This window comes from Triticum aestivum, chromosome 7D, assembly GCF_018294505.1.
Source record: "Triticum aestivum cultivar Chinese Spring chromosome 7D, IWGSC CS RefSeq v2.1, whole genome shotgun sequence".
Taxonomy (NCBI): Eukaryota; Viridiplantae; Streptophyta; class Magnoliopsida; order Poales; family Poaceae; genus Triticum; species Triticum aestivum.
Window position 1 is genome coordinate 452,900,667 of NC_057814.1, and position 21,699 is coordinate 452,922,365.

Here is a 21,699-nt window from a genome sequence, read left to right on the forward strand (position 1 = left end):
ACTACCTCTCCACCAGCCGCGAGAAACCCCGGCGTCCTCCGTCCGCCACCCCATCCCACCCATCAACCGCCGCCCTCCTCCATCACGCCGGAGCCGATACCCCGACGTCGTCGTGCACCGCAACCTCAACCGCAACGCCCTCCACGGCTAGTAGTTGAAGCCGAGGCCGAGCCGTCCGTACCCGAGCCAGTTCAACCACGCCGTCCTGCGCCTCACCGCTACCGCTCCAACTTCACCACCCTCCACCGCACCGGAGTTGTTCCTGCTACGCCGTCCTTCGCCGCCTCGAATCTGCTTCCCCTCCATCGATATACGGCCACGGCAACACAGTCAACAATTTGGCCATGGGTTTGTCCAAGGATCGACGGTTCTCCAAAACATCGGTTCCCCCGGGAGAAAAAAGAAGATCGCCGCGACATATGGAGGAGACCACGCTGGCAACCGATAAGGGTACTCCTCTTCCCTTATTCATGCAAATCTTACGTGTCTGCTTGCACGGTATTCATCCCACAGAAGACACTAGTTGACTGCTTCTTCTTGATACTAGATGTTCCTAGAAACTCGCGATGCACAAGGTTTCTCCTCATATACTATTTCACCGTAGCTAGAGGTCCGTCGCCCCCCTGAATTTCAATTCCTGGTCAGTTGATTCCCAATTAACGGAAGCATTCCCCGGCATAACAGACGCTAGTCCGCCTATTAAGCCGGGGAAGCCGCGCCTCGGTGTTTATCTTAGGGGCGTGTGGGGCCTAGAGCTACTGGCGCCCGATCTGGAGGCCGACCGAGATTAAAGGGATGGCCTGGGGGCTCTGCCAAGCACGGCGGTGGTGTGAGGTCGAGGGGAGGGCGGGGCGGCGGAGGCAGGGGTCTGGGCCGGTGGTCGCTGGCGGTTCGAGAAAGATCGTCAACAGTGACTGGCGGGAGGTAGACGAAGGCCATCTGCCCGTTCCTTATAGATCGGACGGTTCATTAAAAAAATCGACTGACCTATTTATTTTCAGTCGACTGTTATCTTGACATGACCACATGTGGTGGTGTGCTGGAGGAGTACTTGCATTTCCTGTTCTCATATATTAGAAAATCATATGGAGTAGAATCTAGTTTTGTTTGCCATGCAATGTTGTAGAGCTATCATATGTCTCCTGTCATTTATTTTTCATCCACCTGCTATCTGCTACTTTTACAGTGCACTAGTTCTGCACACACTTCACCCATACTCTCACTATTGTGTTTTTATGCAAGGGTATTTCAGACCCTGCCTTGACAGAAGCAGAAAAGATAAGAGAGAAGTCGCTCCAGCATGGTACGCGGCTAAGCCAGACACATTTCAAGACTATAAAGGGTGTAGTGTCAGCAGATGGAGACGGGGAACGTAGCTCTGGAGTTGATGATCTCACTCGCCATGAACAACCATCCCAGGTGCTTGCTTTAACTTCACGGTGTCATATGTGGTTGCATGTTCCATATGGTGTCTGGCTTGTATTCGAAAGGCCGAAGTCGGTCTTTATTAAGATAAGGAAAGATATTTTTTACATGAACCACCATCCCATGAGCACCAGAAGACAAATAGCTAGTCAGGGCACTGGCCGAGCCAGTGAGAAGCCCAGCAAAGAGAGGCATCACCTGGAAGCCAACTAAAAAGCCGCGATGGTGGCGAAGCAGCCCGCCTCCCACCAGGCTCTCGGGTCCTAGATGATCATGCTCACCACTCCAGCCGGATGTCTAGCTTGTATTGCTTCCAATTTGGTTAAATTGCATCTGCTTAGCTTACACATTATACCTTTGAATATGACATGCCTTTCTGTTTTTGGTACATACTAGTACATCTGTGTATTAACCATGTTCTTACATCAAACTAATGTTCTTGTGTATCCCTCATCAATCACTTATGATGAGGCAGTTAGGCAAGCGGAATACTTCTCATTTAAAGAATGCAGCGTCAGCCTCCCGACATGATTCTCAAGAAACAGCAAGGCTAGATGAAGATAGTGAACGTAGCTCTATAGTTGATTACCGCATTTCCCCTACACTAGCATCGCAGGTGCTTGCTCTAACTTGGCAGCGTGATATGTGGTTGCATGTTGCATATGGTGTCTAGATTGTAATTCTTCCAATCTGGTTAAACTGCATGTGCTATTCTGCTTAGCTTATACATTATACCTGTTAATGTGACATACCTTCCTGTATTTAGTACATAGTACATCTGTCTATTAAGCATGTCCTCACATAAAACTATTGTTTTTTGTATCCCGCATAAATCAATATGACGAGACACCTTCAGTATATGCAGTGTGATATTAGTTGCATCTTTGATATGATTTATAGCATGCGCTGCTTCTAATTTGTTGAAATGTCATTTATGATGGGACACTTTTAACTTGGCAGAGTCATATTGGTTGCATCTTTCACGTGGTGTCTAGCTTGCATTGCTTCTTATTTGGTGAAATGGTTTCTGCTTAGTTTACACAAACAGTTGTGAATATGCCATGCCGTCCTGTTTTTCGTATTATTCCATCCTGGAATCATGTGTTTGCCTTACATTAAAGTAGTGATTGTCAGTATCATGCACAAATGAGTTCTGAAGAGTGAATTTTATTTCTTTTTCTTGTTGGTTTTACTTGACAATTCAAAATCAATAAAGCGGAAGGAAGTTAGCAAGGCAACGGATGAAGGTGCTCCTTCCAAATGGAGGGCCTCTACAGATTCTACTCCTCCATCCCCCCAAGATGATTTCCAAGACAACACATGCATAGACACTCAACGTAGCTGTGTTGGTGATGAGCATGTCTCCCCTAGTGCACCATCACAGGTGCTCCCTCTAACTTGGCACTATTATATGTGGTTGCATGTTATGTATGATGTCTAGCTTGTATTGCTTCTAATTTTGTTGAATTGCATCTGCTTACTTTACACATTATACTTGTGACTAAGACACGTCTTCCTATTTCTAGAACATACAATATCTGTCTATCACACCATGTTCTTACATCGAAGTACATTTGTTCTGAAGAGCTAAATTGTTATTCGTTTTTCTTGCCGGCTTGACTTAACATGGCACAGAGAAAGAGCAAGCAAGATAGAACGACAGGGAAAGGGAAACGAAACAATCCTGCAGATTCTGCTGGTACTGATGGTGCAATAAAAGGTCAAAGTCCAGCAGAAAATTGTACCGACGGGGTATCCCATGCTACACGAGCTGCAGAACAAGCCAAACAGAAACAAATAGCTGCCACCAAACAAGCAGAGACAACCCTAGTTGTTGCAACACCTTCCACAGTACCACCAGCTGCATGATTTACTCGTTCGTCAACTCAGCTAGCAGCACGTTCCCAAGCTCCCTTGCCACCTGACACTACTTCCGAAGCACTCTTGACACAAGATGAGTTGGCAAGATCAGATGAACTTTGCGAGCTTCAACAGCAAGAAGGTAGTCGCTGGAGTCAAGTTACAGTTGCATGCTTCTTTATATGTAGTCTCACAGTTTGATGTACACTAACACTTCCTATGTTTGTTGTTGGACTAGCACCTAGGCGCAAGAGGAAACAAATATCAGGGATAATGCTCGATAGGTTAACTAAATCTAGAGGAGGAAGAATGGAGATCCGTTTTGAGGCAGGTTTAAAAAGGCCACGTGATGCTACAGAGTCAGCCAAGTTAGTATCAGAGGCAGCGGTTGCTGTTAGGTGTCATGTATGTATCCTCCCAACATGGATTCAGTACATGAATGACAAAGATGAAACCCAGTTCAACACCTTCCTCGACCATTTATCTGTAAGTATGGTTATGTATGGAAACTAGTAATATCGTCTTGCTCTGTCCAATACTTTCCAGGTTGCTGATAATGAGACTCCCATAATTTTCAACATATGAGGTTCAAGTTGGATAGCCAAGATGATGCAACCAGACAAGCTTGCACCCATGTTTTCAAGTCTGCTCTATGACAGTATCGGTATAACTTGAGGAAAACTCACTTTGAAGGCAAGGCTAACAGTGAACTTGCCCAAACATCTCCAGTGGAAAATATGTCTAATGAAGACTAGAGAGGCCTCGTTAAACACCGGTACGATCCGAAGTATCAGGTACATTATATATATGTCATCAGATCACATGTTGAAGTCCTATTTACGCATGTGCCACACAAATCTATCTTCTTGTAGGTGAACTGTTCAAAGAACAAGGCCAACCGTACGAAAGTGAAATTCCAACAGACGACAGGATCTCGTAGCTATATTGCACACTGCGAGGCTCTTGTAATTAGCTGTTGTTTCACTCTTTTCGCTGTACCATATTATCAGATCTATATTGACTTGTTCCAAATGCAGAGGAAAGCCCGCAAGGACCAAAAAGTACCTGAACCAAATGTTGTGGAAATCTTCAAGGACTGTCACACCAGCAAGAAGAAGGGCATGACTACACCAGTCAAAGCCACTGTTGTAAGTCCTTAATCCTCATGCCTTTTAACTACTACTTACTCTTACTTGTGCCTTGAACTGCGTGGTTTGCAGCCAATGTCTATTACTCTTTTCAATTTTATACACAATTGTCTTAGCGTATCATTGCACCTTACAAGGTTTAAAAGAGAGGAGTGATGTTCCTTTAATCTTGACCTGTAATCTAGTTCCGTGCTGAACTTGCCCACACAACGTTACAATTGCATGTTTGTCTGTTCTCAGTTGTTTTGTGATATGAATGATGTCATACTATGCTTACCGTATTATAAACTTCGTCTCTTTATCCTTAGCCCTCAATACAATGTGAAGAAATAGACAATACATTAGCGATGGTACATGGTCATATGTTTGGAACCTGGTTTTATTATGTACTTTGCAATAAAATACAACTATTATTTTACATGGGTTCACCAGAATAAGTTCTGTATATAGACCAAAGCTATTTTGTTTGGTTTTGTTGCCTCCTTAATATCTTCTGTTCTGGTACTACTAATGTAAAACCACAAGTTTTCAGCAAGCTATGGAAAAAAATGGTGGAACCGCCACCTTCTGAAGGTGGCGAGGCAACTATAACCGCAATGTCAGCTCTTGCTGAAGTGGGTCAGTACCTGTCCACTAACAGTGCCAAAAGCACGTTCCTGCGTAATACTGGGTTGGTTGTTAAGGAAATCTCGTCCAAACTGCCTCATGATCAAGATATGCAAGCTCAAAACAATGTTGTATCTGCGCTCCAGACACAAGTCCATTCCCTAACAGAGACCCTTTGTGAAACAAGGAGAGACATTGTTCGATGTTGTCAAGATATGCATGGTTTTGAAACTAGACTATCAGACATTTGCTATGTTGTTCAGGAGTCTAGGAGAACTGAAGGCGAAGGTTATGGTGCTCCATCGGACAATACAGCATGAAAACATAACAGTCAGGTCAAATGAACTGAGCTTCTGAACTTCTGGTGGTGCATTTATCCGCTAGACGGTTAACTTTTATGCCAACCTTCCTTTTGTTTTATAGTTGTAATTTGTTTTGGTGTGATACAAAATTTGTTCTTAACGTGCAGCCACTGGCTGAAGAAAACATCAAGCCATTTTTGTATAGTGTAGGGTGTTCCCTATATTTGCACTGGTGGCGAACTTTGATGCCCACCGGCTGTAGTTAACATGGGCCTCCTACGGGCCGTAGAAACAATGGGCCTTCTAAGGGTCGTACAAACAATGGGCCTTCTACGTGGCGTAGAAACAATGGGCCTTATACGGGCCGTAGACACATTGGGCCTTCTATGGGCCATGTCATCAATGGGCCTTCTACGGGCTTATGATCGGTTGGCCAAACATGGGCCAATAACATCCCACATTATGGTCGTAAATGGGCTAGAGTTGAAATCGTCCGTTCATGGGCCGACCATAACGGGCCGTCGTTAGTCGATCATATTTTGATGACGCTATGAAAACGGCCCAACATATTAACGGGCCACAAACGGGCCGACTGTAACCACGGGCTGAATTTGGCCCACAAGCAGAAAATGAGAGTAACGGACCGTAAGTAAACGAATGTGGAAATGAGCCCAAGAATAAATGGGCCCCGAGAAGGCCGAAAGATAACATGGGCTGGAAACGGCCCAATGGAATAATGGGCCATTAATGGGTATAAAGTGATACACTGTTCATTACGGGCCAGTTTCACCATGGGCCGTTAATGGGTATAAAGTGATACACTGTTCATTACGAGCCAGTTTTACCACGGGCCGTTAATGGGCCGAGAGTAATAAGGGCCTCATATGGGCCGCAAGACGTCATGGGCCATACATGGGCCGGAAGTTAAAACGGGCTGGAATTATATTGGATGGCCCAGATGACGCTACTGGGCCTAATTCGGTTAGGCCGTAAACGGGCCCTGGGTTAGCGGGCTATAAATGGGCTATATGTGAACAGGCCATTAACAGGCTTGCCGTGGGCCGGCCCGCCACCTTTTGACCAAGTCAAACGGGCCGGCCTTTTCACAGGAATGGGCCTTTGTTGCGTCGTGCCACGTGTCGACGTATCATAGGCGCTTTGTGTCCAATAAGTGGATGACATCTGTCCCAACGGTGAGCCGACACGTGTTTCCTCCATCCAATGATGATTTTACACGTGGAAAATCCCCATTGGTCGGGGCTGTTAACGGGTTATCGGATCCAAAACCGGACCCCATAGCTAAACGGCATTCCGTTACGGTGGATGCCACGTGTCGGTCACCCTTGACGAAAGCACTTCTGTGACGCGCGATTTATCGTCATGGAAGTGGACACTTCCGTGATGATAATTTTGGTAATGTCATGGAACACTTCTACGACAGCACAGGTATGACTATCTTGATTCTGTCATAAATTTGTCATGGATGTACATGCATGACAAAAAACTCGACCTACTGTGACAAACACGTATCATCACGAAAGTGTATTTTTTTGTAGTGATAAAAAAGGCCAAACGAACACCAAAAAATTCCAAGATTAAACACAACACTCCTGTTGTTTTATGTTGACACTAGAAATTTTTTGAAAGCAATAAGAGGCAACGGATATCGTCCCGTCCCCAAAGGTGGTATGTTCCCTATCGAAACCATCATGCTTGTTGTGAGAAGCTCTGGTTTGCGAGAAGCTTATACCCAAAATTGCCGCAAATGGGACAAAATTTTCACCACGGCATGTTGATGCCGCTCCATCATATCATGCCAAGTTCCATGAATTTCAGACGAGTTTTGGATTTACTAGAATTTAAAAACCAGGTATCTCAACATTTTGCCAGCAATCAACAGTGCCCTGGTGTTTGAAATTCATTCCCATCTCTTGCATGGGACCTAGAAATTCACCCAAGGACACACATGTGATTTTTCAACCAACTTTGGTGCATTGGAGCTTGTGCTTGTAGTTCAAATTTGAATTATGCACATAAAATGCCTAGAAAACCCAGTTAATGTATAAAAAAAGGCCAAACGAACCCTCAAAAATTCATTCCCATTTCTTCGATGGGACCTAAGCATGCACTGAAGGACATAGATTTGATTTTTCAACCAATTTGTATGCACCGGAGCATGTGCATGTAGTTTAATTTTGAATTGTGCACGTGAAATGGCTAGAAAACAATTTTATTGTATAAAATGTCCAAACGAACCCTGAATAATTCCAATTCTTTTACGACACACATATAGTTGCCTATTCACTGCAACGAAAAGGTCTAGCAATTCAAACAGCGTCCATTGCCGCTTTGACCCCATTTTCTAATTCAAATCAAGTAGATCCCACACAGTTTATTATCACCAACCATGCGAGATGTAGTACAAAATATCTTGGAGCCCCGTCGGTGTATAGTACGCCTATGGCTTACGCGAGAAGGTGCGTCGGCTACAGTCCACAGCCGGCGTGTCAAGCACACTAGCTCACTCCCCAAAAACTCCAGCCTCTGCATCCCTCGCAATCTCGAAAATATCTACCGCCTGGAAGGTTTTACTGTTTGATAGCACACGATTAGTATGTGCGGACTGGGTGCGATGTCTGTTACTCCCGCTCTGCTTCAGTCCCTTGATTCAAATTTTCAGTAGCCCCGGTGTTTTACTCCCGCCTCTTCATCCCTCGCATTCTCAAAAATATCTGCTCGCCCTTGATCCAAATTTTCAGTAGCCCCGCCTTGTTACTCCCGCCTAGTCAAATTTTCAGTAGCTGCAGTATTTCCTCAAACACAACCTTGCTCCCCCCTCCACACACACACCCCAAAACCTCTGCTCACACAGACACACACAACCCTCGAAACCATTGGTAGGTGGCCGCCATCGTCGGCTCCTCCATCCTCAACCGCTGCCCGTGTGCCGGGGAGCTCGAGGAGCCAATGGCCAAAAAGAGGTTTATCACGGCCTTTTCGCCCGACGCCGGCGAGGTGGCTGAGGGAGTCCTGGACTAAGGGGTCCTCGGGCATCCGGCCTGTTAGCCATGGGCCGGACTGATGGGCTATGAAGATACGAAGACCGAAGACTGTACCCGTGTCCGGATAGGACTCACCTTGGCGTGGAAGGCAAGCTTGGCGACCGAATATGTAGATTCCTTTTTTTGTAACTGACCTTGTGTAACCCTAGATCCTCCCGGTGTCTATATAAACCGGAGGACTTAGTCCGGAGAGGGACTCATTACCATAGTCATACAAGCTAGACCTCTAGGGTTTAGCCATACGATCTCGTGGTAGATCAACTCTTGTAATACTCATATTCATCAAGATCAATCAAGCAGGAAGTAGGGTATTACCTCCATAGAGAGGGCCCGAACCTGGGTAAACATCGTGTCCCCTGTCTCCTGTTACCATCGACCTTAGACGCATAGTTCGGGACCCCCTGCCCGAGATCCGCCGGTTTTGACAGTGACATTGGTGCTTTCATTGAGAGTTCCACTGTGTCGTCCCCGAAAAGGTTTCGATGGCCCCTTCAATCGTCAACAATGACATTGTCCAAGGAGAAACCTGTGACACCCAAAAATTTTAGTTGGTTTTATCACATTCTTTATTTGGTTTGAAGGAGGTTATTTAAAAAAAATTCTAAAGGACTCTCCTTCTCAAAAAGATTTTTTTTTTATGACAAGTATTTTCCTTGGTTTCATCCAAGACTTGATCTTTGGTCTTGGAGGTTCTTCATCTTGTGTTGACCTAACACAAATGTTTTTCATTGGGAAAGTTTTTGGAAAATCTTTTCTTTTATAGATAGCCCTATGGATTATGGAGTGATCCTTCCCCTTTCAAATATTATCTCTTGCCATGACCTAAGTTGAAATCCCCCTCCCAAAGGCCATCTTCCCACTTTGTGTCAAGTCAAGCTTCAAATCCAGCAAGTTTAACTTCCCCATGATTTTATCTCCATTTATTTTTAAATCAAAATCTTTTCTGTCACCTATTTTGGCCCTTGGAAATTTACAAACGAACCACTAGATTTCCTTTGAGTTCTGCCTCCAAACAAGTGTCCCTGGATAGTCCTTAGGACCCTCAACCAAGATCCAGGAAGAACCACTAGTCCCCAGTTCAAACTTTTCAAAATGTGCTTGCTGCAAGTTTGGACCATATTTGCAAAATTTGGCGAAATTCATTTGTTTTCTTCTCCTAAAAATCTGAGAAAATTCAGGCAGCCTCTAGATGCATCAAGAGGTCACCTCACCAAGTCCCAGCTCCACAAAAAATTTCCTCGTGCCCAAAACCTATCGTCGAACACCTGGAGGGCACTGTTACTGTCAAAGTTCAGAGTTTCAGAGAAACAGCTTCAGGTGTCAGTGTCGTTTTCCTCTGAACTTCACGTCGATCTCGCTAGTAACTGCAGTGGCACCTTGCTCCCTGTTCCTCCTTCTTATCCACCGCGCCGCACGGTCGCCTGGACGCTTGCGGGCGTCGGCGGCAAGCTGGCCGAGGTGCATCGCCCCGTGCGCAGCGGCAGCAGCGCCCGCTGCGGTTGCCAGAGAGGCGCAGCGAGGGACGGCGCCGTCCAGCACCGCCCAAGCCACCAGAGGCCACCGCGTGGCCGTCCTCTCCCCTGTGCACGCTACAGAGCCATCGTTGTGAACCAGAAGGCACGGAGCGCGCTCCCTGCCGCCGACGTGCCCGTACGGCCGTTCCGTCGAGGGCCGGAGCATTACCCAAGTCTGACCGAGGTTTTGGCTGAGAAATGGTACCATTAGACCATCACGATGATGCCCAACCGCCTAAACCTCCTGCCCAACCTCTGCCTCGCCGTAATTGCTCGCCGGCGTTATCCCGTTCACGGCCACCTCTTCGGATCAACTATAAAAGGAGGTCCCGAGCTCGATCTCGACCACGCACCATCTCTCCACCCCACAAGAACCACGCCAAGCCACTGGGAAGGCCTCGGGAGGTCTTCTTCCCCAACTCCGGCCGCCTCGACCCGCTTCGGGATCCGGCAAGATTCGCTCCAGTGTGTGCACCCCCGCCTCTCAACACATGCTAGTAGCCTCCTGGTGCATCCACCTCTCTAACCCGCGCCCTAATTTGAAGTTTGCAGCACCCACCGGAGAGTTTCATCCTCACCCGAACCACCGTCCGCCGGAGATAAGGCCGCCGTCGACGTGGTGCTCGCCGACGGTCAAGTCCACCACCCACCAACGCGGAAGGGCACAGTGAACCCGTAGGTACCCTCTGATCCCCCTACGTCGCCGTGGATCAACGCCGGCGACCACCGCAGCCTTCGGGCGCCGACGAGCTCTGTTCGAGTTTGAACCTGACGGGTGGGACCCCCCGTCAGCCTCTCCCTCTTTCCTTCGAACCGTTTTCTTTAAAGGCGCCTTCGGGCAAAGTGTGTTTTTCTTCTGGGTTGGCGTATTTCGTACCGAAGCATTTTCTGCTTTTTCAAACGAGCCCCTGGATCTTTTCTGTTTCATCACAGATTAGTCCTTGGACTAAAACCCTTATATCTTTTAAACAAAAGATGCTTTTTGATTGATTCGTTTTTTGTCAGTCTTATATTTTTGTCTAGTTTTTTATAGTATTTATTTGGAAAAAAATTGGAATAAATTTTTATACCCACACGGTATTCACGTTAGTATACGGTTTCTTTATACCGTAGATACCGGAGGAGGTGACGGAGCCGCGAACTTCGCTGAGCTAGACTCCGACTTCTCCGAACCAGGCAAGCATGTTTGAACCTTTGATATGATGAGTGTTTTGCATGTTTACTTGAATAGTTTGTGCATGGAATATGGGCATCAGTGGGTGTTACGTTGCATGCAAGGCAACTACCAGTATGCTTCGAAGTTTGATGTGATCTTTTGATGGGAGATGACCTGATCATGTGGTGACATGAGAGGTAGTAAGATGGTATTGTTGTAGCATGCCAGTCTTATGTCAACCGTTAAACTCCGACGTTAACGTGGACCGAGCCACGTTACCGTTCGTTCCCTTTTCGAGCTGCCACATGTTTTCTGCAAAGAATACGGCTTAGTAAGTTGCAAACCTCTTTCCTTGTACACACCAAACAGAGGGGCCGGGATGAGGGTTCCATGGCCCTGGATTAAAGCCAGTCATCCGATCAGGGGGCATGGGTGTTTCTGGTTGGGACCGAGAGGGGGGCACCCCTTAGAGCGCGCGATATAAATTTGATCCCATGCTACGCGAGGTTGTAGCCTCCCCGTCTCAAGGTTTTTCTTGAACGTTGCCTAGGGTGATTCCTGGCAACGGAATGTGGAATGGGTGTGTACTGGTTAGATGTGTTTCTCCTAAAATACCGTAAACGGAACTAGTCCCTTGTGACTACTGAAATCCGTTGGCTGTGGTTAAGAGTACAAACTCTGCAGACTCAAAACCTTCCGAGTCATCGTGTCCATGGTCAAGGACCTGGGTCAATGTATCCAAATAGTATCCATATCAGTCTCAGTGTCAGTCCCTGTGCCAGTCTCAGTGGAAATCCCCGGTGAACAAGCTTGAGTGGTAAACCCGGTTGAATGTTATTCCTGTGGATGGACTAACCATTTTATTATTACGTACCTGAGTATTTCCTTGAGATGATTTAAATTCATGAGCTACTTGAATTTCTAGTAATGAAATATAAGCCCTTTATGCGATGTCGCTCAGACGTCCGACTGTGGCACTCTTGTTATTTACTTTTGATATAAGCCCTTTACGTGATGTCGCTCAGACGTCCGACTGTGGCACTCTTGTTATTTACTTTTGATATAAGCCCTTTACGTGATGTCGCTCAGACGTCCGACTGTGGCACTCTTGTTATTTACTTTTGATATAAGCCCTTTACGTGATGTCGCTCAGATGTCCGACTGTGGCACTCTTGTTATTTACTTTTGATATAAGCCCTTTATGTGATGTCGCTCAGACGTCCGACTGTGGCACTCTTGTTATTTACTTTTGATATAAGCCCTTTATGTGATGTCGCTCAGACGTCCGACTGTGGCACGCACTGTCGTTTATATTCCAATATAAGCCCTTTATGTGGTGTCGCCCTGACACCCGACTGCGGCATTGTTAATTTATTTATTTTCCCTTTCGAGGCGTCATTTCAGACACTCGATTGGCCTTCAGTATTTCATTGGGATTTCGGGAGGACTACCGCCCGACTTCCTTTTTATTTACCATGCAGCGCAACTTTTATTATCCGAGTGTGCATTACTAATCTGCTTGTATGCATCATGTTTGCATTTGTTATATCTTATGTCCAAACTGTCTTGCGAGTACTTTCATAGTACTCACCTGGCTTGTTGATTTGGCCAGATGTCGACGAAGGCGATCTAATGGATGATGAGCTCGATAGCGAGTCCGACGCCTAGAGGAGTCCCAGTCAGTCCCGTGCGATCCTGGAATTGGTCACTTGTATTATTTACGCTTCCGCTACCTAGTATAAAAGCCCTCGAGCCTCACTCCGACGCTCGATGAGTTGTAAGATTCAGGAGTCACGCACCCACTTCGCTGTGACATATCCACCACCACTTTTATTACGAGTCAGTAGTTATGCCACCATATCCCTTGTGTCATATCCGCCTTTATGTATAATATTGGCGTGTCTGTAATAAATTGTTGAGCAGCCTCCGCTCAACCTTGTATTATATTTAGTACTTCTGGATTTCTGTAATCAAGAATTTGTCTACCAATAAGAAGGATTCTTCTCTACTGGTCCGTTAAAGGGGTCGGTTTCTCAATAAATGTTTTATTGAAAAACCGGTCGTGACAAAACCGTCCTCCCCGGACAGATCTTCGTGTTCGGCGGCTTCACGCTGCGGGCCAACTCATTTGGCCGCCTGGAGCAGATCGATAGCTACGCCCTTGGCCATCAGGTCAGATTTGGGAGCTTGAACTACGTCGCGGACATCCGTGGAGATTTGATCTTCGCCGAATTCGAGACCGCGGCAACCGCTCCTGGTCACCTTGATGAACATGACCTAAAGCTGTCGTCAGACCGCATCCAGGAGATAGCTCCTGTAACTGCTCTGGCCCTAGATCCGGAGCATACTGCGCCATCCAAGGACGGGAGGCTCAACCCCACCGCGGAGGCCACAGATTCCACGGTGTTGGAGCCGAACATAGACCTAAAGTCACATGATTTCTTTGTCACCGGAACTCCAGACTCGTCTCTGGTCATAAATTCCGAGCCGTGTGCATCCGCGGACGCCGAACTTGATCGCTTATCGATCTTTGAGTTTAGCACCGCAGACATCTTCCAGCATTCACCCTTGGGTGATGTGCTAAATTCGTTAAGAAATCTGTCCTTGGCAGGGGATTCACAGCCGAATTATGTCCGGTTCGAGCTGGAGGCTGGTGATGGGGGAGAATTTCACTTCCCACCCACCACCCACTTCATAGCCACTGTCGAAGACTTAACCGACACGCTTGACTATGACTCCGAAGACATCGACGGTATGGAGGACGATGCCGGAGACGAGGAGGCCCAAAACCCGTCGTTCACTGGACGATGGACGGCCACTTCCTCATATGACGTATACATGGTAGATACGCCGAAAAATAATAGCGGCGATGACAAGGAAAACCCAGCAAAGGAGGACCCTCCTAACACACAACCAAAACGCCGGCGTCAGCGGTGCCGCTCTAAATCCCGCCACAGCAGGGACAACAAGACCGGCACAGGAGACGACAACACTCTGGATGGTGCCGAAGACACAGAAGAACCCGATGAACAAAATGCCGAACAAGACAATCGGGAATCAGGGCATGTCAGCCCTGACGAACAGGCCATAGAAGAAGACTCGGAGGACGGTAGTTACCGTCCGCCCTCCGAGGAGGAGGTGAGCCTCGGCAATGAAGACTTCATCGTGCCTGAGGAGCCTCTGGAGCAGGAGTGCTTTAAGTTTCAGCTAATAGCCACTTCGAGGAGCCTGAAAAAGAAGCAACAGGAGCTTCAAGCTGATCAAGACCTGCTCAATGACAGATGGACCAATGTCCTGGCAGCCGAGGAATATGGCCTTAAACGCCCAGCCAAAAGTTACCCGAAGCGTAGATTACTACCTCAGTTCGACGATGAGGCGCCAGACCCTGCACCAGCATCACGCAATGCGGTCGATCGGCCGCCGCGCGGTCGGGATAAAACGGCAACACGAGCCGAAAACCAGATTGTCCCACCCCACCGTAAAGGCAGGGATAAGACAGCTCGGGGCTATACATATGACCTCCGTCAAGACCTGGACAGTAGAGCAGAACATACAAGATCGATCTACGGATCGTGAGGACGTTCTTTAATGCGCGAGGACAGCTACCTATTCGGACGTGACAAACCTAGTCATGCCCGGGCCGAAAACCGCAGACGGACTCCATCAGAGCTACGTCGCGATGCAGCCCGATATAGAGGCGCCGCACACCCTCTTTGCTTCACTGACGAAGTAATGGACCACGAATTCCCAGAAGGATTTAAACCCGTAAACATTGAATCATACGATGGAACAACCGATCCCGCGGTATGGATCGAGGATTTTATTCTCCACATCCACATGGCCCGCGGGGATGATCTTCACGCCATCAAATACCTCCCACTAAAACTTAAAGGACCAACCCGGCACTGGCTAAACAGTCTGCCCGAGAATTCTATTGGCAGCTGGGAGGACCTGGAAGAAGCTTTCCTCGACAACTTCCAAGGTACATATGTTCGGCCACCAGATGTCGATGACTTAAGTCACATAGTTCAACAGCCCGAGGAGTCAGCCAGGAAGTTCTGGACTAGGTTCCTAACTAAAAAGAACCAGATCGTCGATTCTCCGGATGCCGAAGCCCTAGCGTCCTTTAAACATAGCATCCGCGAAGAATGGCTCGCCCGCCACCTCGGCCAAGAAAAGCCAAAATCTATGGCAGCCCTCACGGCACTCATGACCCGCTTTTGCGCGGGTGAGGATAGTTGGTTGGCTCGTAGCAAAAACACAGCCAGCGAGGCAGGCCCCTCTGAGGTTAAGAATAGTACCAGCAAGCTCCGACGTAACAGACACAAACGCCGAAGCAATAGTGATAATACCGACGACACTACAGTTAACGCCGGATTCAGCGGCTCCAAGTCTAGCAAGCGGAAGAAACCGTACAAGAGAAACAATCAGGGACCATCCAGCCTGGACCGCTTACTCGATCGCCCGTGCCAGATACATGGCACCCCAGACAAACCAGCTAATCACACCAATAGAGATTGTTGGGTTTTTAAACAGGCCGGCAAATTAAACGCCGAGAACAGGGAAAAGGGATCGCAAAGCGAGGACAACGATGAGGAGCCCCGGCAGACAAACACAGGGGGACAGAAGAAGTTTCCCCCTCAGGTCAAAATGGTGAACATGATATATGCTACACACATCCCCAAAAGGGAGCGCAAGCGCGCACTAAGGGACGTTTATGCGATAGAGCCAGTCGCCCCAAAATTCAACCCATGGTCATCGTGCCCGATCACTTTTGATCGTCGGGATCATCCGACCAGTATCCGGCATGGCGGATCAGCCGCACTAGTCCTGGACCCAATCATTGATGGATTCCACCTAACACGAGTCCTCATGGACGGTGGCAGCAGCCTCAGTCTGCTCTATCAGGATACAGTGCGCAAAATGGGCATTAACCCATCATGGATCAAGCCCACAAAGACTACCTTCAAAGGAGTCATACAAGGTGTCGAGGCCCGCTATACGGGCTCAATCACGCTGGAAGTTGTCTTCGGGTCTCCGGACAATTTCCGAAGTGAGGAGTTAATCTTCGACATCGTCCCCTTTCGCAGCGGCTATCACGCACTGCTGGGAGGAACCGCATTCGCTCGATTCAATGCAGTGCCACACTATGCTTATCTTAAGCTCAGGATGCCCGGTCCACGCGGCGTCATCACGGTTAACGGAAATACGGAACGCTCCCTCCGTACAGAAGACCACACAGCTGCCTTAGCCGCAGAAGTACAGAGTGGCCTTCTCAAGCAGAACCCTAATGCCGCTGCCAAGCCCACGGACACCGTTAAGAGGGTCCGAACTACCCCGCAGCAGGACAGCTCGGCTCGTCAGGAGCTCGATTAGCAATCCGGCCTCCGTCTCAGTCCCGATCAAGCGGTGGCATTCGCGCCGCGCGTACATAACTGCGCACTCGAAATTCCATGGGCATCGACGGAGGCACAGCTAGCTTGTGATCCATAGTGCAGCTCAACCGGCACCGGATACACACATACTTTCACTTTTACTTTTTCCTTTCAGGTCTCAATCCCGCAGACCCCGTCCGATGGCCTGATCATGGATCCTCTCGAAGGACAAGCACACCAAGACGGAAAGAATCAGAGCGGTCAGTTGACCCTGTCGGATGGTATTATACAAGCTCGGCACGGGAGAGCCGCAAACATATGGGGGACTTCTCTAGGTGGTTTCGTTAAACAATCACTCTACCTGTTTTTCAGGACCCATATGCAGCTTTCTCTTGGTGAAGGCATAGTAAATAGCCTTTCTGCTTATTGCACCACTTGTACGAACGCACTTTAACGCACCAATGAAATTATAATAGAAATAGTTTGCGGCCTAAATTTCCACGGCTTTAGCTTACCACTGGTTCTTCCTCTTTCTTTCTTTTTGCCTTTTTCTTCCTGGTAATTCTATCAGATAACACCCGTACACTCGGTGTGTTCCACCTTGCCAGGGGCTTCATAGCACCCCACAACATGGAAACAAAAGTCTGAACACTTTTATAGTATAGTTCGGCACCCCGAATTTAGCATTATATGCATTGGCTCCGAATCATGTCTTTGGTCATTAGTTGGGTTGCCCGGCTCCTGTGCTTGCTACCTTACGTTCCGCTATATCGGCTAAGGTAGTAAAGGGAGAACTGCTGCGATTGTGCCCTGGTTTATCCAAAGGAGCACCTCAGTAGAGAAAGCCGAAAACTGACTGTCATGATACGGCGAGAGCCGGTCAGCTGTTCGGAGGTTGCAAATCGTTGGAGATTTTTTCCGCATTACGTGAAGGATCGGTACTTCCCGATCAGACGCTCATAGCACTCTGGTTCGGATACCAGGGGCTGCGCCCATGTTTTATTATAAAACTCCTATGGCTAAGTGAGGGCGTTTAAGCCACATGGTCTGATTGCCTCGTTCGTTGCGCTAAACAACTCCTTCAAGGACCATATAATTGGATCAAGATTGTTTAGATTCCATCCCGAACACCTCCGTACTACCTACATGGGGGCAGAAGCCGACGACTGGCCAACCCTCAGATTTCATACAACACGGCCGCACAGGAGGAAAAAATTAAAACATAATAAGCATTATATTGCAAACCGACTTTGTTTCATCATACAAGGCAAAGACAACACGAATATATTCATTCAAAAATAATGTCTTGCCCACACTGCATTGCCACAATGCGAGACCCCTCTAGGACGTCCACAAAATAGCGCTCGGGTGTGCGGTGCTCCTTGCCCTCTGGCGGCCCCCTGGTCAGCTCGACGGCGTCCATCTTCGCCCACCACATCTTGCAATGGGCGAAGGCCATGCGCGCACCTTCAATACAGGTCGATCGCTTGACGACGTCCAGCCAAGGACAGGCGTTCACCAGCCGCTTCACGAGTCCGAAGTAGCTGCCGGGCATAGCTTCGGCTGGCCATAGCCGGATTATCAAATCCTTCATGGCTAGTTCGGCCACCCTATGCAGCTCCACCAGCTGTTTCAGCTGATCGATGAAGGGCATGGGATGCTCTGGCGCAAGATACTGTGACCGGAACAATTTCTCCATGGAGCTCCCTCCTTTGGCTCGAAAGAACTCCGCGGCATCGGACACACTGCGCGGCAAATCTGCGTAGGCTCCTGGAGAACTCCGAATCCGGGTTAGTAAGAAATACTTCTTCTTCATACACTTGCTTTGCATACTAAATGCCTTACCCGTCGCGATCTTCCTGGCCTCATGGATCTCCTGGAGGGCGCCTTGGGCCTCATTCCGGGCCGTCTCCGCGCTCTGACGAGCCTTGGCGAGTTCGGTCTCTCGAACCGACGCGTCACATACCTTGGAGCTCTTGTTGAATCTCGTTGACTCGGGCCTTGAGCTTCTTACGGGCGGCCTGCTCCTTGACAGCCTTCCCCTCGGCTTCAGCCAGGGCCTCTTTCAGGGCCTCGACCTCGGTCGTCGCTTCTATATACATCTTGACACTTCAGTCAATGCATATCATTTTACCTTTTTAATATAAAACGGGTTATCACATACCTTGTTTTTCTTGGAGCTGCCTCCTCACCTGACCGAGCTCCTCCTCTATTCGCTCCAGTCTCTGCTTTAGTCCGGAGACTTCGGTAGTATGTGAGGCTGCGGCCAACAGCGACGCGTGCGTATTCATTTCAGACAAGTTTAGTTAGTTTCCTGCCATCAGGGATTGATCCTCTGTCCGGTTTTCTTTTCGGACACCCGACAGTGTCTCAGGGGCTACTGTCTATATCGGTATTTTCTCCTCTTGCGTCGCTTACCTCAAAACCTATCAGCAGGCTGCTGCAGGCTTCGGTCAGTCCGCTCTTGGCGGACTGAACCCTTTCAATCACCGTGCCCATAAGAACACGATGCTCGTCCATAATGGAAGCGCCTCGCAGCACTTCCAGCAGATTATCTGGTGCCCCTGGTTGGACAGGGGTCACCGGTGGAATAGGCATACCCCCTTCTTTCGAAGGAGGTTGTGTGCCTGATCCCGGAGCCGTACCGGTCTCCAGAATCGAGTCCGGTTGAGGGCTGAATTGAATATGGCCCTCATCCCCAGTCTCCATGGGAATTGACTCCCCTGGTGTTCGGCAACGGGGGCTTCGCCTTTTGGCGCCTCTCCCCGGCCTGGGAAGGTCCGTTCGGAGAGCACCTCATCGTCTCCCTTGGCCTTGGGAGAGTAAGCAGCTAGCGGTGTCTCGCTGGCCATCTCCTTCGAGTCTAACGAACCCTCTGATGAGGATCACTGGGAGCTGTCGTGGGCCGGACTGTAATAGCATGATTGACCATGTCAATACGACAAGGAGGAGAGGTTAGATCTATGGGCATGTATGAGTCTTAACACTTACGATGCGGCTCGGGGCTTAGTGCGGGGGCGTCGCTCTAGACTGCTATCGACGTCCCATGCAGAGCTGCCCATAAGCTGGCCTTTCCCCTTCTTGGGCGCCTTCGCCTCCAGAATTGTGGAGGCCGCCCTCTTCTTTCTCCCTCCATCAGGGGGAGAGTCGCTCTCCTCCTCCTTCTCCTCCTCTTCATCGTCGTCGTCTTCAGCGACGGAGGAACGGGTCTTCTCTGCGGACGTCGCGTCCGCAGCACCCTTGCGGTGGGGGCCACTCCGGACCCCCTTGACCTTCTTCGCCGGCGCCGTATAGGGCGCCGGCACTAGCATCTTCGCTAAACGCGGAATGACTGGTTCTTCAGGCAGCGAAGCCGGGCACTGGATCTTCTTCGCCCTCTCCATCCATTCCTGAAGAAGCGATGACAGTAAAAGTTCAGATATCCTCCTTGGAACAGACAAGTAGAGGACACGTTAAAAACTTACCTCGCTGGCGGGGTGGTTAACATCATGCCCACGGTCCGAATCCGTGGCTGGCAGTATCTCGTTGCCCTTGAAGAGCAACCTCTAGGAATCTTTGTGAGTGGTCTCGAAGAGCCTCTTCACGGTATGGTGCTTCTTCGGATTGAACTTCCATAGCGGGAGGCTTCGGCTTTGGCACGGGAGAATCCAGCGAACTAGCATCACCTGGATTATATCGACAAGTTTGACATTCTTGTCCACCATGCTCTGAACGCGCGTCCGCAGCACTATCAGCTCGTCTGGCGAACACCAGTTCGGGCTCTTCTCGACCCAGGAGGTGAGCCGCATTGGAGCACCGGGGTTGAATTCGGCAGCTGCGGCCCAGTTGGTGCCGCGGGGTTCAGTAATGTAGAACCATTGTTTCTGCCATTCCTTGACAGTCTCCACGAAAGTGCCATTCGGCCAGGAGACATTGGACAGCTTACTCGCCATGGCTCCTCCACACTCTGCGTGCTGGCCATCCACCACCTTCGGCTCCACGTTGAATACTTTGAGCCACAGCCCGAAGTGGGGTTGGATGCGGAGGAAGGCCTCACACACGACGATGAACGCCGAGATATTGAGGAAAGAGTTCAGGGATAGATCATGAAAGTCTATCCCGTAATAGTACATCAGCCCGCGGACGAAAGGGTGGAGTGGAAACCCTAGTCCATGGAAGAAATGAGGGATGAATACCACCCTCTTGTTGGGCTTCGGCGTGGGGACGACTTGTCCCTCGGCCGGCAGACGATGGGCGATTTCCTTCGCAAAGTACCCGGCTGCCTGAAGCTCAGTAATGTCTTTCTCCTTGACGGAGGAGACCATCCACTTGCCTTGGCCTCCGAATCCGGACATGGTTGAGTGCTAGTTCAAGTGGGAAGAAGATGAGAACTTGGGCGCTGGAGCTCAAGGGTGGAAGGGCGAAGGAAGAGAGAAGGCGTGGGAGACGAGGGGGGAATCATTATCCCCTTATAGAGGCAGTAAATATTGAACGCCTCCCTACTAGCCCTAAAACTCGCCTACTCCCAAGGGCTGTGTAAACGGCATGGTTGGGTTACCCACGCCTGCATTGATGAAAATCCTGCAATAAGGGGACACGATCTCTGCTTTGACAAGACGTGCCAATGGAAACCGCATCTCGAAACACGGAACGGCGGACAAAAACGGTTCGATATAGTGACCGAACAGACGTGATGTCATCTTGCAAAAAGTTGTCAGCTGATGGGACTCGTGGGATATTATATTCCTTCTGCAGTTGTGTGTGGTGCATGTGTTACAGGTCCGGACACGATCAATACGTCCGAAGACTATCTTGGAGTTCGGAAGAAGGAACCCGCCTTGCAATGCCAAAGACAATCTGCGCGCCGAACACCTTGTCATTGAAGCCAGGTTCAGGGGCTACTGAGGGAGTCCTCGGGCATCCGGCATGTTAGCCATGGGCCGGACTGATGGGCTATGAAGATATGAAGACCGAAGACTGTATCCGTGTCCGGATAGGACTCACCTTGGCGTGGAAGGCAAGCTTGGCGACCGAATATGTAGATTCCTTTCTTTGTAACCAACCTTGTGTAACCCTAGATCCTCCCGGTGTCTATATAAACCGGAGGACTTAGTCCGGAGAGGGACTCATTACCATAGTCATACAAGCTAGACCTCTAGGGTTTAGCCATACGATCTCGTGGTAGATCAACTCTTGTAATACCCATATTCATCAAGATCAATCAAGCAGGAAGTAGGGTATTACCTCCATAGAGAGGGCCCGAACCTGGGTA